This window comes from Pteropus medius, unplaced genomic scaffold, assembly GCF_902729225.1.
Source record: "Pteropus medius unplaced genomic scaffold, Ma_sr-lr_union100, whole genome shotgun sequence".
NCBI lineage: Eukaryota > Metazoa > Chordata > Mammalia > Chiroptera > Pteropodidae > Pteropus > Pteropus medius.
This window is the reverse complement of record NW_024349519.1, coordinates 9,871,992-9,889,871: the sequence shown is the minus strand read 5'-3', so window position 1 is coordinate 9,889,871 and position 17,880 is coordinate 9,871,992. Positions and strand designations below refer to the sequence as shown.

Sequence of the window (17,880 nt, the reverse complement as noted above, 5' to 3'; positions counted from 1 at the left end):
CCTGGTGAGAACCCTCTTCCTGGCTTGCAGATTGCTGCCCTCTCGCTGCATCCTCACATGGCTTTTCCTCTTTGCTCATGCAGGGAGAGGGAGCAGGGTCTCTGTTGTCTTATAAGAGCACTGATCCCATCAGAGCAGGGTCCCACCCTCATGATATCATCTAACTCTGGTTATCTCCCAAAGGCCGCATCTCCAAATATCATCACATTGTGGGGTTAGGGCTTCACCATATAAATGGAATGGGGGGAGACAGTTTGGTCCATAGTGGTCACAATGTGCCAGTCGTCTGGACAGAATTTGAAAAAGCTCTAGCCATACCAAAGTCTTGTCTCCTTTTAAAGCAATAGATGTATAATTGCTAATGTGACCCTTTTAATTCTCGGTCAATAAAATATTTCTTGTTTGTGCCCTATTACTCACTGGCTTAAAAATCTTCTAATGATGAAGGACTGAAATGGAGAAAATATTTAATATTTCTACAAGGCCATGATCAGGCACTTTCTCACCTCCCAAATGTACTGTGTGTCATTCTCCTTCAGCCATGCTACTTCAGCACACTGGACCCCTGGCTCCCTGGCTGCTACTTTCTTCCTTGGACCTTTGTTCTTCCTGTTTACTCTCTCCCTGCCATGCTTTGCCCCAGATGGCCAGATCGTTCTCGTCATTCAGGTCTCGGCTAAATGTCATCCCTTATAAAACATTCCTGACACCCAATCACAATTATTCTTTGAGCCAGCTGGTCTGCACCAGATGTTTTGCTGGATCTCAAGAAGACACAGATCAGTAGTAAAAGCCAGACTCGTTAAAGTATTACCTTTAATAAATGTTGGCATGTGTCTGTGTTATTAACAATAGCTAGCATGTTCTGAACACCTACTGTGTGTGAAACACTATGCCAAGGGTTTACCATTATTGCTCTAATTCAATCCTCACAGCTATCCTCTGATATGATTATTATTCTCACTTTACATCTGATCAGAAAGCTGCCAGAGGCCGCCAATGAGGAAGTGGTAGAGCCAGGATTTACCTAGTTTCATTGGGCTTCAGATTTTAAACCCAGTAAGATTTCCTTTTTGCCAAGTGATAAATGAAAATTTAGACAAAGTATTTTTATTTTGAAAAACTGAAAAAATATAATAGGTCACAAGGAAACTCGTAAAAAGAAGCAGTGATGATTAATGAGGATAAAGTTATTTTCTAATCAGACAGACCTGGATTTGAATTCTGACCCAGCCACCAATTGGCTCTGTCACTGAGGATTAAAGGCTTCTCTTATCTTTTGTTTCATATCTGTAAAAAGGAAGTTAAGAGGATACATAAAATAAGAAACACTAACACTAACAGATTCTCATTCAATGTTTGTTTGATTTTTCTCGAATAATATTAACAAAATTCAGGTATCTGATTACTTTGTGCAGTTCAGCACCAAGCACAAACAAGCTTTTATAATTTCTTTTTAAGGGTATAAAATCTTTTCTAAGCATCACTAGGATTAGAAATGTAAATTTTATAGAAACGTCAAAGTTATGGAGAAAAGATCAGATAGATACTTGGTTAGAGAAGTAGAAATTATATAATTCTGTACACGTAAAATTATTTTATTTGCTCTGGAATATAAAATATGTTAACTGTATTACTCATTGTAGATCCAAGGATCATACAAATTTATGTAGCATTCTGTTGAGCCCCTCTATCTCTTCAAAGACTGTGCCAGGATATAAAAAGGTATGGATAATACTAAATGTCAGTGAAGATGGGGGTCAGCAGGAGCTCTCAGACATTGAGAGTGGACAACCACCTTGAAAAACTGGCCTTATTTAGTAAAGCTAAAAATGTATAGATCTGAGATTTAGTGTTTCCAACCCTAGGTATGTATCTCAGGAAACTGTGTACTTTTGAGTCAGGAGACATATAAAGCAATGTTCACAGCAGCACTGTTTGTGATAGAGAAAAATGAAAACAATCAAATGTCCATGTACAGTAAAATGAATAATTTAGTAAAGTTATCCAAAAAACCTCATATTTGGGCAATTTATTCAAGTGATTACATGTGGTTGAAGTTCATTGATTCTCACTGATATATATGTATACATATATGTATTATTGATATATCTGTTACATATATAACATATCAATAATATATATGTTACATATATAACAGATATGTAACATATATCAATGAATGTAACATATACATATATGTATTGTTGTTATATATGTAACATATATCAATAATACATATATGTATACATATGTAGATATATTTCATTGTATGAATATATCACTGTTTGTCTTTCCATTCTATTGTCAATTGACATTCAAATTGTTTGAGATATTTGGTTGTTAGAAGTAAAGCTGCTATGAACATTCTTGTTCTTGTATTTTGGAGCATATTTATATGTATTTCTCTGCCTAGGAGTAGAATAGCATTATGCCTGTTCAGCTTTAGCAGAGACTACCAAACAATTTTCCAGAGTGATTGTATATGTTCAATATGTGAGAGTTTGGTTATACCACATCTTCACCAATATTTGGTATTTTCTCCCTTTTTTTTTTTACTTTAGTTACTCTAGTAATTATATAGTAGTATTATACCATGGTTTTTAATGTGCATTTACCTGATGACTAATAAAATTGAAGACTTTTTACTATGTCTCTTGGTCATCTGATATGCTATTATTTTAAAGCAAAATATGTATTAATAAAAGGATCATTCACAACATTACATGATAAAGTCGATTGCAAAATACCTATGTAAATCATTGATTCAGTGAGTTGAGGCAAAGTTATCCTATAGTGACACAAGACTCGAGAATCTCAGTAGCTTAAAACAACGTTTAACTGTTGCTCTTGCTCCTTGTCTGTTTCCAGTGGTCAGCGTCTCTCTTCCAAATCGCTACCATTCTGAAAGCTTGACTGAAGGGACAGTCCCTATATGGGCTGTTGCTGGTCTCCAGGCAGAGACAAGAGAAGATCATATACAGGCTCTGAAAGTTTCTGCTCAGAAGAGGCAAGCACATCACTTCATTCACATTCCATTGGCCAAAGCAAATCATATGTCCGAGACTGAAGTCAATGAGAGCACTGACAAGGGAGGGGCTCCTGGGAGGGACAGTAAATATTTGTGAACAAGAGAGTGACCAATTAACATATTTTTCTGCAGAGTAGGTTTACAAGAATATTACTCTAGTATGGAGAACCCAAACTGGTTGTCTATGGGCTGTCTTCAATACACATACACGTGCTGCACTTCTTTTTTGTTTTGTTTTGTTGAATTAATTGCCAGCATTTAAAAATCATGACACAAAAAAGCAGATTTCTGTCTTCTCTTGGAAATCATAAGTTTAGCCAGATCCATTTGGAGCTGAGTGGCAGCCGCCCCTCTTGGGGGTTATGCACTCTCCAGTTCTTTGTGACTGTATCTGTGGCTGCCTTCTCTGCAGTGGTGCCTTTCAAACATGTCTTGCACAGCCCACAATCAGCAATCTATTTTACATTGCTACCTACCCAGAGCCCACATGCATGCTTATGTGTGTGTATGCATTCATGTACACACGTACATGTAGATATGCATATACATAAACATTTCCAAAGCAAAATTTCATGCAAACAGTGCTTACTGTTACTTTCCTCAGTGCACGCTGGTATCATCTCCTCTATCTTACTTTACCCTATTCTGTTATTTCATATTTTTCAAATGCTGGAATCAACCCTCTAAACTGATTTCACAAAGCACTGGTGGGTCACAGGCCACACATTGAAAACATTGCTCTCAATCGTGTTACTTGCCTGCTGCTCCTCAATGCTGCTGGTTAGTTTCTAGACTAAATTTTTGTGTAAGCACTTTAAGATTCCCAGGACCACTTGTGTGGGGGAGCAGCAACTGCTTTACCTCACTGAGTTAAGACCCTGTAATTACTGGTTTTGCCTGAGGGTCTTAAATAAAAGTTCTACTGGAAGTTTCCCTGGAAAGCCTTCCCTTATCTGTCTTTATATTTCAATCAAAATAACCATTTAAGTAACTAGACCTCTGATTCAAAATATTATAATTCCCTGGCTTGGCTGGGGAATATGTAATGCATACGTAACTGAGGCCTATTATAGGAGGATGAGGATTGTGAATGGGGACTTTATTACCTGGGGAGGCCCAAGCACGTGGTTTCCACAGGCTGTTTCTCTAGTTCAGTGGTCCCCAACCTTTTTGGCACCAGGGACCAGTGCTCCTATGAGAATCTAATGCCTGATGATCTGAGGTGGAGCTGAGGCAGTGATGCTAGCTAGTGCTGGAGAGCGACTGCAAATACCGATGAAGCTTTGCTTGTTTGCCTGCCGCTCACCTGCTGGGCAGTGCGATTCCTAACAGGTCACAGACCAGTACCACCCTGGGGCTTGGGGACCTCGGCTCTAGCTCATGGATTAATTTAACAAGTATTTATTGACTACCTATGTGCCAGGCCCTGTGCTAGGCAGCTCATCCAAAACTTCTACAAAGGTCTCCTAGATGCACAGATTGTAAGTAGTAATAATCTTTTATTTCTGTGTTTTATCCCTTCCTGTTATTGTTTTCTTCTCTTAACCCAGAAATCATCAGAGGGCAATTCTGGTTAAGTCTTTGTCACTCAGATGTGTCTCCCTGCTTAGATCTTTATGGATTCTCATGACTGTGTATGCACGTTGTAGGGAGAGGGTCTGGGGATGGTGAGACACTAAGTAAAAGTCTGTCAGGCTCCATGACACAAGCAGCATTGCTGTAAAACCAAGGATAATACTAAAGGAAAGAGAAACAGGGTCTTTACGTTTTCATGATATTCAGTGAGGTTTTGCATTTTCATACCAAAGGGATTCTGTTACCTCTGTGATCTTGGTTCCTGGAAGAGATTTGACCACCTAAGTAGTATGGGCACCTGGTGGACCCAGCATAACCAGGCAGCAGGGCCTGGTGGGATGTGGCAGGAAGGACCCATTAGAGGTTCTAGTGAGATTCCCTTCGTACTAGTTGGGAGGCAGCAGAGGCCAAGCAGTGGGCATTGCCCTTTAATAACAGTGCAAATGCAGCTCATTACCAAGAATCCTTGAACACTGTCCCCAAACCTTCCCCATTGCCTCAGCATTTTTTTTTGTCTTTTTCTTTATCTTCTCTTCTTTTCTGCCTACTCTCTTCTTGATCTTTTATGTATATGCATCTCAGTTTAATTCATTCCTTGGCTGCTCTGTTCCCTGTGTCTTCTGTTTTCTCCCGTTTTTCCTATTCATTCTCTCATTTCCTTCTCCATCTATGTCCCTGTTATTAGCAAATCCCTCCCCATGTCCTAGCCATTCACCCCCTTTAGCCTCCTGCCACCCTTAACATTAGCAAAACAACAAAAAAATAAGAATAATTCAGGTGGATATATATCGATTGACTAGTAGCCCCCAAAATATATGTCACACAGCTCAAAACATGCCAACCCCTACTACCTCAGAATGTGATTTCATTTAGAATAAGGGCCTTTGAAAATGTAATTAAGGTGAGGATCTTGAGACGATCTCATCCTGGTTTAGAGTGGGCCCTAAATCCAGTGACAGGTGTCCTTATAAGAGACAGAAAAGGAGAAGACAGAGACACAGGGAGGAAGGAGACAGAGACTGTGAAGTTGGAGACAGAGATTGGAGTTTTGCTGCCACAAGACAAGGAACTCTAGGACCACCAGAAGCTGGAAACAGCAAAGAAAGTTCGTCCCTTAGAGTTTCCGAAGGAGTGTTGTTGCCCTGCCAGCACCTCCATGTCAGACTTCTGGTTTCTGTAACTGCGAGAGAATAAATTCTGTTGTTTAAGCCACCAAGTTTATGGTCATCTGTTACGGCAGCTTTAGGAAACTCAGACAGTGGGAGACAACACGACACCACAGGAACATTTATTTCGCAATTGGTGAACATTTTTAAATAATAAAAGTATACTTGAAAAGATTATTAAAACAGTTTTCAATTATCAACAAATAAAAGAATGCTTGCTAAATTATTTTTAACATATTATCGAGGCCGTTCTTGCCTGGCACTAAAGTGCTCCTAAAGTTAATTCGTATGCAAATTGTTTGACGTTCATGATGCATTTTAGCTATAGTATAGCTATTTTCAGATATTAATTCATAATAATCATTTTAATGTTGATTATATATAGAATATAAATATCTTGGAACTAGGGATTATCATATAGGTATTTAAATTTTACTACCTAGCAAAGTACTTTACATATGGTAGCCACTCCCTCATAAACACTTTTTGAATAGCTCATTTTTTAAGTACCATACAGTAATGTTTAATAACAGCTATTCTGGAGTCCTACCGCAAGGCTTGAAATCCTGGCTCTGCCACCTACAGAATGTACATCATTAAGCAAATTATGTACACTCTCTGTGCCTCAACTTATTTATCTATACAATTGGGATAATAATAATATATCTACCTCGTAATATTATGAGAGTAAATGAATTACTGCATCAGAGTACTCATAACTTAGAACAATTCTTGCATACCAGGATTTAGTAAATGTTACATATTATCAGCTCTTAAGCACATCTCCCTAACTAAATGATAAACTCTTTGAAGCTAAGGCAGAGTCCTATGCTTTTTGTAATCCCAGAACCTACATGATTTCTTGCATATTGTATGCATTCAATGAGTATTTGTTGAACCAATAAAAAGAATGAATGACTATGTATTTACCTTCTCTATAAAAAATCAAATACATACAGAATCGATAAAGTTCTTTTTTTAATATAAATTTCTAGTGTTTGTTATATTAAAAATTTATTCAGAAATTTAAAAGAATTTTAAAATTGGGAAAGAACTAGATAAAACCAAGTGGCGAGAAGGAAAACACTACCAATGTGAAATTCTTCACTATGTTTTAGTCCTGGAAGTCAAAGGTCTTGTTCTGTATTTCTTTGTAATTCCAGTGTTTTGCATGTTTTTCATAGAATAGGGTTGTACAGCCTCATACACAGAAAAGACTCAAGGAAACCCTTATGGGGATTTCTGGAGGTCTTTTTTTATGTGGCTCTCTCCTTTCCAGAATTCTGTCCTGCAACTTCAGCCATCTCAGCTTGAGCTCTGCACTCCATCTCCTCACCTCAGTTGGGCCTCTGAGCTGCTCTCTGGGTTCCCCTCCCCACACTTGGAGCCCATAAATTGCCTCCAGGCAGAAAGTTGGGGTGTTCATATTGCTCACCTCATCTGTTTCCCTTCTTCTAGAGATCACAGACCTACAGGCCTGTTGTTCAATGTCTGAAAACAGCTGTATGATATATTTTGTCCTGTTTTTTGTTTATAAGAAAGATTAAGTCCTTTCTTTGTTACTTCATTGTGGCTAAAAGCAGAAGTTCTCATGCAAGTGTCTTGGTTAAAAGAGAAAAAAAATAAAGTAACTATAAACTAAGACATTTAAGTTCATTTTGTTGATTAGCAATCACACTGCTATGACTCAGTTTTGAAGAGGTTCAGTTGGGTACATTTTCAGTCTCAGTCAGCAGTTTACTTGAGAAATAGACTCTTCCATCATCCCTTTCTGCTTAAGTGAATTAGAATGGAGAATAGAATTCTAGAGTATAAAGAATCCTATAGCTTGTTTGGATGGTGAATAAGTGTGTCATCTCTCTCTCTCTCTCTTTTTTTTTTTTTGGTGCATCCATTCTTATAGCCACAGTCTGTGAGGATCTTCCATTGCTTTTCACAAATTGGTTTAAACTTTTAACGATGATATATACAGATTTCCTCATCTAAGCAGGGAGACCATTTCTATTTAGGTTATTTATGTGCAATCAGCCATCTTCCCTCCAAGGTCTTAGCCCTATAATTCTATCATACATAAATAGTCTATTTTAATAGAACCCTGCAGTGATGGTGGGGACCTGGGATGAGAGTCATTTCATCAAAGTGCATTATATCTACTGGAGGATTTTCTTGTCCGAGAGACACTCCTGAAATATTTCAAATTTTAACTAGAATGTTATAAAATTTTAATTTTATAACAGATGATTTTCTTTTCAGCATAGTGACTATCTATTGTGATGACAATAGGACCACATTCTAAAAATTCATTTCCTCATTAATTATGACTTGACTCTTAAAAGCTCCTTCATGTGAGCTGCCAGAATAGCAGTAGAACCACATCACCCAAAAGACTTTTTGGGACCCTTTATGGTCCAAAATCCAAGATAATGACAAATAAAATAGAATTTAGAATGAACAAGAAGTTAATAAATAATACCTCAATCACTTTGCAGAAGTTAGAGCCTTGCCCCAAGAACTCCAGCTGTGAGACTTGAATTCTGTTGTGTGCTGACAGAAGCCCCCTAATACCTTCATGGTTGCATTGTGTCAGCATAAGGGTGGCTGATGACAGAGGCTGGCAGATGTCAACTCTCTAAGTCATTCTGTCTGCCTGGTTGTTTAGTGTCTCTTCCAAAGTAGATGCTCTCTGGTAAGTGTTAATATTTAGTACAAAGATCTCCACACTACATGACCACTACCAATAATCCATCCATTCAACTCTTCTATAGGCCAACTTGTCTCTGATCGTCTAAACTTTGTCCCTCTAAGTATATAATTTACCTATAATTTAAATAAATGAACTTTATAATTTACTTATTGATTAGGTAGGTCTATTGTTAAGCAAGGCATGTAACTTCAAGAGAGCAGAGATTTGTGTAGTTTGTTGCTGCTTATTATATCCCTAGCATTTATAATAGTGTCTGGCACATGATAAGCACTCAACGAATAGTTGTTGCATGAATAGATACTAAATACCAGTCTTCGTCAATATGTATGAGAAATATCTACTCCTAGTTAGAGGCTTATCTTTTCATTTTGCTATGTTGTAAATTATATTAGATGAACAGAAGTTCATCTTTTCCTCCATGGTAAGCTACTTTTGTTTCTTATTTGAGAAATTCTGTTGCAAAGTTTTATATGTATTCTCATATATTTTCCTCTAGCCTATCTTTTCCCCACTAATCTGCAGTGACATCTCTGTTGTTTATAAGGGTTTTTTTTTTTGGGTGCTCCCTCTGAGGTATGAACTCGTTCATTAAGTTTTAATATAAATATGAGTGTTTCTAGGCTCTCTATTTTGTCCCATTGTTTATCTGTTACACTTATTTATTTGTAATTACTGGACAGTTGACATTTTTGAATAACTAATAGATCAACCTACTATGAGCATCTGTTTCCTGGATGGACTTAAGCTGTTGTAAGTTGATTTTTTCTTATTTGGACCAGTGGTTGTCAAACTTAGCATGTATCAAAAGAGCTTGTTAAAACACAGATTACTGGAGTTTCTGATTCAGTAGGTCTGGGGTGGGGCTCGAGACTGCATTTTTAACAAATTTTTATGTGCTGTTGATGCTGCCGGTTCTAGCACCACACTTTGAGAACCTCTGTTATCAGTAATATGTTCATGACTTCAAGTGGTCATTATTTATTTCTTTTCTCTTAGAATTAATATGTCATTAGATTTAAATAGTAGTATATGTTAGAAAGACAGGTTTATTTAAAACATAATAATGGAAATAGGTTTATAAATACATAATATTTTGGACTTAGAGTAAATGTGGCTATGATTTTTTAAAAAAGGAATGTAAATAGGAATGCTATCCTCCCAGATTTTGGTAATAGGAATTCTTTTTCCTAATTTAAATTATTTTCTTAGACTGCGAAAACGTGGAGCATATTCCTCTTCAGACCTAAGTACTATATAGGAACTGTAAAATGAGTAATTTAATGAGCTAGTTTCCATATTCAAAAAAGCATTTTTACTAGACTAAACTTATAGCCTACTTATTTGATTTTATTGAGAAAGAAAAAATGTATAAAGAAATATTTTATCAAGGATGGGTAGACATTTATTTAGTGCATCATTTTAGTATTTTTAACAGTTTTAGAAATGAAATTTTAAATTCTCTGGATTTATAACACTATGAACTTGACTTTTGATGTCACCATAAATCTGACATCTGAGACACAGGTCAATAACTAATTAAGAATATTCTCTAAGAGTGTTCACTTTGATTTTTTTTAAAAAAATTCTATTTAATGTTATGTTTGCTTAAAATCGACTTGTTTTAAGCCAGTCATATCTTAGGCCCTAGACATATGTTAATTTACAATTGTGGTTAATCTAAAATATCATTCTTTAGATTTATAGTCTCAATTCATTAATGAAAGAGATTAAAATAGTGATGAATAAAATAATATATGAATAGTAATACAAGATTATAATAACAATAAAATAATATGACAGTAATAAAATAACACAAATCTTGAATATCTTAATACAACTGATACTATATTTGTGTTATGGTCGATACATTACAAAAAAGCATCTCTGGCTTACTAAAAAAATCGTGTTTCCAATGTCTGTCAGTCTAATTGTTTCTGGAAAATGTGAGCTTTACTGAAAGTATACAAGTTTGATAGAGGTGAAATTAAATAATTGAGGTACCACCAAAGAATTGAAGCTATCTCATACATATTTGATTAATTAAATGGTAGATGGGAACATATTTAACTCACTAAATGTTAAATAGGTAAAGCAAAAAGGTAATTTTCAGGAGTTATTAGGCAAAACTATGATAAGATTTTGAAACTCCAATAGAATATTTATGAAACACACACACACACACACACACACACACACACACACTTTGAGAGGTCTTTTGGCCAGTAGTGATTTTTAATATATATATTTTATAATATTTCTTTGGCCGTGGCCCCCAGACTAAATGCAGACATTTCTCAATTAGTCATTTTATTGCCTAGGATACTAATTGAAATTCAAGGCAGGGAAAACTACATCACTGGTCTTTGTATATCTATGAAAGGCCTTCTTATTAGACTTTGTTTGGTATAAAAGCTTCTTTTCTCTGCAAACTGAGAGAGACCTTATGTGTGAAGTGTGGTCAGCGGGGTCTTCAAGGACAACATAGACACCAGTCCCTCAGCAGCCAGAAGCCATCATTTTCTCTCAACAGCGCAGCTCTGGCTGTGTGAGCCCCTGACCATCGGGTGCCAAAAGAAGACACTCATTCATGCTTTCCAAAATTCTTTCCCAGGACTGGGGGAAGGGAGCCATCCTTTGAGTTCCTATGTAGGTTTCTGAGTCTCCAAAGAGGTAAAGCATGTTCTCATCTCCCAAACACTCCATTTTCCCTCTGAATTAGTGTGCTTCCTTTGAGCCAAATAAGACTGTACTCAGAGTTTTAGGCAATGACCCCTTAGTTCTCTGTTTTCATAGTACTCCCTGCCTCCTCCTGAGCTCAAAGGCCCAGAAAATGAGAAACTCATTTTGAAGAGAACTCTTCATTTTCTCCTTGTATATTTTATTCTTTTCGTTTCAGTCTGTTTTCTTTGGCTTTCTGTCTGGGTGTCTAAATCAGGGTGTTCTAATGATAGTAGCTCAGATTTAGGGATGATGGACTGGGTAAAAACCTAGAGCTATTATTTTCTACTTCTGTGACCTACCCTAATTTCCTCAATCTCTCTGGGCCTCAGTTAACTCATTATTATAGTAAAATATAAAGTGCAAATTCTTTTTATTTAACTTCTTATACCACATATTTAATTAGCAACTACTAATACATATTAGTTAATATATGGTTGAGTCATAATGGTCTCTTGCTGAGAATTTTTTTCCTATGTCTGATAAGTCATATGCATGTGGTTAAAATAGCTTTTATTAAAACATTAAATAATCAAGATTTCCCTCTTAAACAGCTCTGTAATTGGTTGAAAAATCACTTTGTGTGATTATAAAATAAGTAATGAAAATAAAGCAGTTTTTAAATAAAAGAGAAAACCACAGACTGCCAAGAAGGAAAAATGTTATCGAATGTACTTATATATACATACAGATGTATATATATCTTTGAAATGTAAACTGAATTTCTTCCTGTTCATCTTGCCTTGTAGTAGTACTTTATTTGGTTTTAGACTTCTATCTGCAAAGATACAGTTTGTAGAAAAATGTTGTATTCCAAATGTTTTTTACTGCTACAGAGTATGTGAAGAAAATGCTTTAGAATATTCTCTTAGGGAGGCACAAAATTTCTGATGCAGTTTGTATCCTTGACACTGTTTCACTTCAGGGCTGGCATGTATAACCTGCCTTCTGGTGACTGAGCAGATCAGTCTAGTCTGAGTATGCAAGATGTGAGGGATGGAGGCTGTGCCTTCTCGTCTTCTGTGTAGTGTCTTCCTGGATGGTTGCTGGAATTCATAATGAATGCATTCTACTTTCGCAGCCTCAGTTTCTGTTTTTGTTTGCTTTTACTGACATTTTAGCATCTACACAGGATCAAATCATTGAGAGGACCCAAAAGATTCTAAAGGATACAGTCATATAAGGCTATATAGGGACAGAAAACTTTTCTTCTTTCCTAGATTCTCGGCTGGTCTAATAATTAAATTGACATACAGATTAACTATAGGAAAAAAATTTCATACATATGGAAGCCCCATAAAAAATATGAGTCTCCCTGGAAGTCAGGTAATTAAGGCTTATGTACCATCCTGAGTTAAGGGTCTGGGGCTTCAGAAGGAAGGAAAACAATTCACAGGAAGATGAGAAGAGCAAATGTTTGGTAAACAGATGTTTGCCATAGCATGCAGGTAAGTCTTTCTGATGTAAAAAGTTATCTCTGGTAACAGCTCTCAAATTGGTACAATAGCCCTACCTAAATTCTTTTAAACAGTTAAGGGGGAGGTAAAGGCCTCTTCCTGAGTTGCTGGGCCCCAATTGTCTTCATCTTGAAATAATCCACAGACTGAAGAGATACATTGGAATAGTTTATTCTGTGCCCCCTCAGCTTTGGTAAACTAAAGGATACGATACAACAGGAGAATGAAAACAGATTAACAGACAGATCTGAGACTTCAGATGCCTCTCTAGGGCCCTTTTTTATCTCAGTGGATATGCTTTGTGTTCAGATTGTGAAGCACAAAGGTACACACAAGATACCTGTTTTTAGGGAAATCAAGACTCAAGTTTACAAAAAAGTCTTTTATACTCTCAGCTCATATAGCTAAAATTAGACAATATAACAGATGAAGCCAAATACCAATCATCAATCTGTACATTTTCTATAAATGATATAGACAAACTAGTAGTGTGTGTGTTAAGGGAGTTTCAAACTTTTTTTTTTTAGGCGAGGCAACCCTTGGTTGACCTCATAGATTACTAGGACCCTGTCAGCTTACAACCCCTTATTTTTTATTTTTTATGCCTACAGCACCTGATCTTCCTAGATGGTTTCTCATCCAAGTACTAACCAGGCCCAACCCTGCTTAGCTTCCGAGATCAGACGGGATTGGGCTTGTTCAGGGTGGCATGGCCGTAGACTCAAACTTTAAATAGCACATAAGTCACTAGTTAGTCCATTTCATCCTTGTCCTGGTCCAGGGTCAGTCACAGCTGTCCAGGGGTCCCTAGAGATGAGCATAGAGCTTCTTTTACAAGTTAACCCAAACTTTACACAGTAGTCCATATCCTTTGCTAATATTGTTTCCTTCTCACCTGGACCTTATAACTTTTTTTTTTTAAGAGAAAACACTTTTTTTTTCCTTTTTAAAAATTTAAAAAAAATTTTTTTATTAAGTTTATTGAGGTAACATTGCTTAATACAATTATATAATTTTCAGATGTACATTATAATTTGACATCTATATATTCTATTGCGTGATTACCATCCAGAGTTCAGTTTCCTTCAGCTACCATATATATGATCCCCTTTACCCACTTCACCCTTCCCCTATGCCCCTATATTTGACACCCTTTACCCCATCTACCTCTCCTCTCCTCCCCCACCCCTACCCTCTGGTAACCACTAGTCCATCATCCATGTCCCTGAGTCTCTGTTTGTCCTGCTCGCTTGTTGCTTTTAGGTTTATATCCCACATATAAGTGATATCATGTGATTTTCAATTTTTTCTGTCTGGCTTATTTCACTTAGCATGATTATCTCGAGGTCCATCCATGTTGTCGCAAATGGCAGTATTTCATCTCTTCTTATGGTTGAGTAATATTCCATTGTATATATGTACCACAGCTTCTTTAGCCAGTTATCTATCATAGAACGCTTTGGTTGCTTCCATGTCCTGGCCACTGTGAATAATACAGCTATGAACATCGGTGTGCAAAGATCTTTATGGATATGGGTTTTCAAGTCTTTGGGGTAAATACCCAGTAGAGGGAATGCTGGATCATATGTAGAACAATTCTTAGTTTTTTGAGGAACCTCCATACTGTTTTCCATAGTGGCCGTACCAGTTTGCAGTCCACCAGCAGTGTATGAGGATTCTTTTTTCTCCTCATCCTCTCTAACATTTGTTATTGCTTGTCCTGTTGATTATAGCTATTCTAACAGGTGTGACATGGTATCTCATTGTGGTTTTGATTTGCATTTCCCTAATAGCTAGCGATGTTGAGCATCTTTTCATATATTTGTTGGACATCTGTATGTCCTCTAGAGAGAAGTGTCTGTTCAGGGCCTCTGCCCATTTTTTGATTGGATCGTTTGTTTTTCTGTCGTTATGGAGTCGTATGAGTTCTTTGTATATTTTGGATATTAGGCCCTTATCAGAGGTGTTGCTTGCAAATATATTTTCTCATTCGGATGGTCATCTCTTTACCTTGCTGACGGTTTCTTTTGCTTAGCAGAAGCTTTTTAGTTTGATGTAGTCCCATTCATTTATTTTTGCTTTTACTTACCTTGCCTTTGAGGTCAAATTCATAAAATCCTCTTTAAGTCCAAGGTCCTTGAGTTTAGTTCTTATGTTTTTTTTCTATGCATTTTATTGATTCTGGTCTTATAGTCAGGTCTTTAATCCATTTTGAGTTAATTTTGGTGCCTGGTGATAGACAACGGTCTAGTTTCATTCTTTTGCAGGTGGCCTTTCAATTTTCCCATCACCACTCATTGAAGAGGCTTTCCTTTCTCCACTGTATGTTTTTGGCTTTTTTGTCAAATTATTTGCCCATATAAATATAGGTTTACTTCTGGACTCTCGATTCTGTTCCACTGGTCCATGTATCTGTTTTTCTACCAATACCATGCCGTTTTGATTATTGTTGCTTTGTAGTATAATTTGAAGATGGGCAGAGTGATGCCTCCAGCCTCATTCTTTTTTCTCAGGATGGCTTTGACAATTTGGAGTCTTTTGTGCTACCATACAAATCTGATGATTTTTTGTTCTATTTCTTTAAAAAATGCCGATGAGATTTTGATGGAGATTGCATTAAATCTGTATAATGCTTTAAGTAATATGAGGACCTTATAACTTTTTAATTTCACTACCTAGGTCGCCCCATATATCTCAACTTACCACTCCTACCATACCAAAATTCCTTTTCTTTAGGTGATTCAAAGTTCAGTTTCCACTTATTTCAAAGCAAAAGGAAAAGCTGATACCAAGAAGACCCTAGTGAGGAAAGTTCTTCTGGAAACTTTAATGTGGATTGTAAGAAGTAGAAAATTGATTACCTTTAATAATTACTTAAAAGATACATCTTTGAGTTTCTCAGATTTTTAATGTAATTGTTGAAAATTAGAAAGCCAGTTAACACAAGACAGAGCAACACTTCAGAGTTTGTAACTTACATTACATTTTAATAAGCACATACACAACTTGATTTCTATATTAGTTAGCTCGTATACTCACATTGCCAGAATACTGACAGCCTTCACAAGGGAATTATTCTAGAAACACTGTAACAATCAGGGTTAAAGGTATTGCTTGGCTTCAGCAATGAGAGATTTCACCTATGAAACTGATTTAATAGGCAGTGTTCAAAGTGTGGGCATCTTTTGCTGCCTTTATACCAAAATGTGGGCACCTTTTGCTGCCTTTATACCATTAGCTCTAGAATCAGCTCTGAGGAATTTTTGCAGGAAGTGATCTTGAAAATAATAAAATAATTTATTTTTCAGAAATAGCACCCACAAACACATTGTAAACTGGGACAAATTTACTGAAGCATTTACATTTATATTTATTCATTATTTCATAGAAGGAAACTATACCCAGAAGATAGAGGTTAAAATAATCTGGTTCGTATTAGCCATCACATTCAAGCAACAAATCATTTTAATAAGGATAGTGGTTTAGAACATGTGTTCTAGAACTAGATTGGCTCCTGACTCTGCCAGTTATTCTTGAACTTTGGAGAAATTATTACATAACCAACCCACGCCTCAGTCTAGGTATAAAATGGGATTAATAATGGAATCCAGCTTATCGAGTTGTTATGAAGGTTAAAAGGTTAAAAGAATTTCATATTCTTAAGTGCTTAGAACAGTCTTGGCCCATTGTAAATGTTAAATAAATGCTTATTAAGTTAAAAAAATTCAGGCTTGGAATTGAAGAATGCTATATGAGATACACATTCTAGTGATGTATATGTGTATATACTAGATATGTGAGATATGTGTGTATAAATATACATGTACATACACATATATAAATTAAATAACTTTACAATGATTAGTCCATTATGAAATTACATTAACCATGTTCATTTTCATGTGAGAATAAGTTGGCTCTGTAGGTAAAGTTTGAAAATGAGCGATATAAGTGAATTGAAGTATACATAGGATATTAAGAATTGTGGGTTGAGGGTGGGGTGGAAACTATGCTGATATGAGACAAGATGGGACTGAGATTTTTACTCACTGTATGTATTTGTATAATTTCTGGATCTCGCATCAGTATTCCCTCATTTTAAGTTGTTCATGAGATGAGTTAGAATTATATCTACATTTTAAATGGCTTTTTCGAAGAATCTTCAAATGGTTGCTGATAAGGAACATGCAAAAGCTTTTAAGTGACATTTAAAAAACTACCTATAATGGGAGGGGTAAAAAAAACCCACCTATTAATAAAGATGTATGATAGCTTATTACAATTTACAGAGTTCTTTTAGAAATACTTTCTCATTTATTTCTGACAACTCTGGAGTCGAGCAAAACTATTTTTGTGTTTTTAGAGGTAAGATAACTGAAAGTCCCAGAAATTTCGTGTGTAAGCCAGTATTTGAATTCAGGTCCATGTCCAGAACTATTTTTGCTCTACTACACACCTCTTTATAAACAGTTGGCTCTCTGAAGCTATTATTTTTGATGCTATTCCATATATTGAAGACTTCATTTAAGTAACTATACTTACTATTATTTTAAGCTTTCTCCTTTATTGCCGATATTTGAACTAAACTTTATTTCCTGAATAATGCAGGTGTTTTATAGCACAAAAATAAACAACTAGGTCAGACCAGCCAGATATCCTGTAAAAACTTCAGAAACTAGACGAATGTTTATATCTAAAGAATAAACAAAAATGGCGTCTCTAATAACCTTAAGTTTTTTGAGGGGTTTACTTGTACCTTTCAAATGAAGTTATAAATTATATTAATACTCCCCTTTCTGTTCAACCTTTTCATCCTGATGATACTCATCTTGCATTTTATCTTCAACCCCTTTTCCTTTCTCATCGCTCTAATTTTTTTCTTTATTTCAATGTTTACTTCCATTAAAAAAAATCACTTTAATATATACCATTACTTTCATTTTGTTTACTTTTTTCCTTTTATGATATCTCTTCCCAATAAAAAATCAGTATATACTGTGTTCCTGTGGTGAAGGGAACTAAACTTACTTATAATCAATACTTGTTGAGACTGTCGATGCTATTTATCTCTTGGGTTAGATTATTCTTTGTAGCAAAGTCACAATAAGGTCCATAAAGCTGAGGTAAAAGGATATTTGCTAGATTGAACTATTTCCAGAATATTTGTGAACCCAGCCTTCATGTTTATTGCACAATCTATATATCAAATGTATTTAGTGTATTACCTAC

At 36.0% G+C, this 17,880-nt stretch overlaps 1 protein-coding gene and 1 pseudogene across 11 annotated transcripts in view; one reads left to right on the top strand and one right to left on the bottom strand.

Moving 5' to 3' along the window:
* BICD1 (BICD cargo adaptor 1) overlaps positions 1 to 17,880 on the top strand; it is a 167,754-nt gene that overhangs the window by 92,745 nt on the left and 57,129 nt on the right. The gene's annotated exons all lie outside the window — the stretch shown is intronic.
* On the bottom strand, positions 13,254 to 13,372 carry LOC120618807 (uncharacterized; annotated as a pseudogene).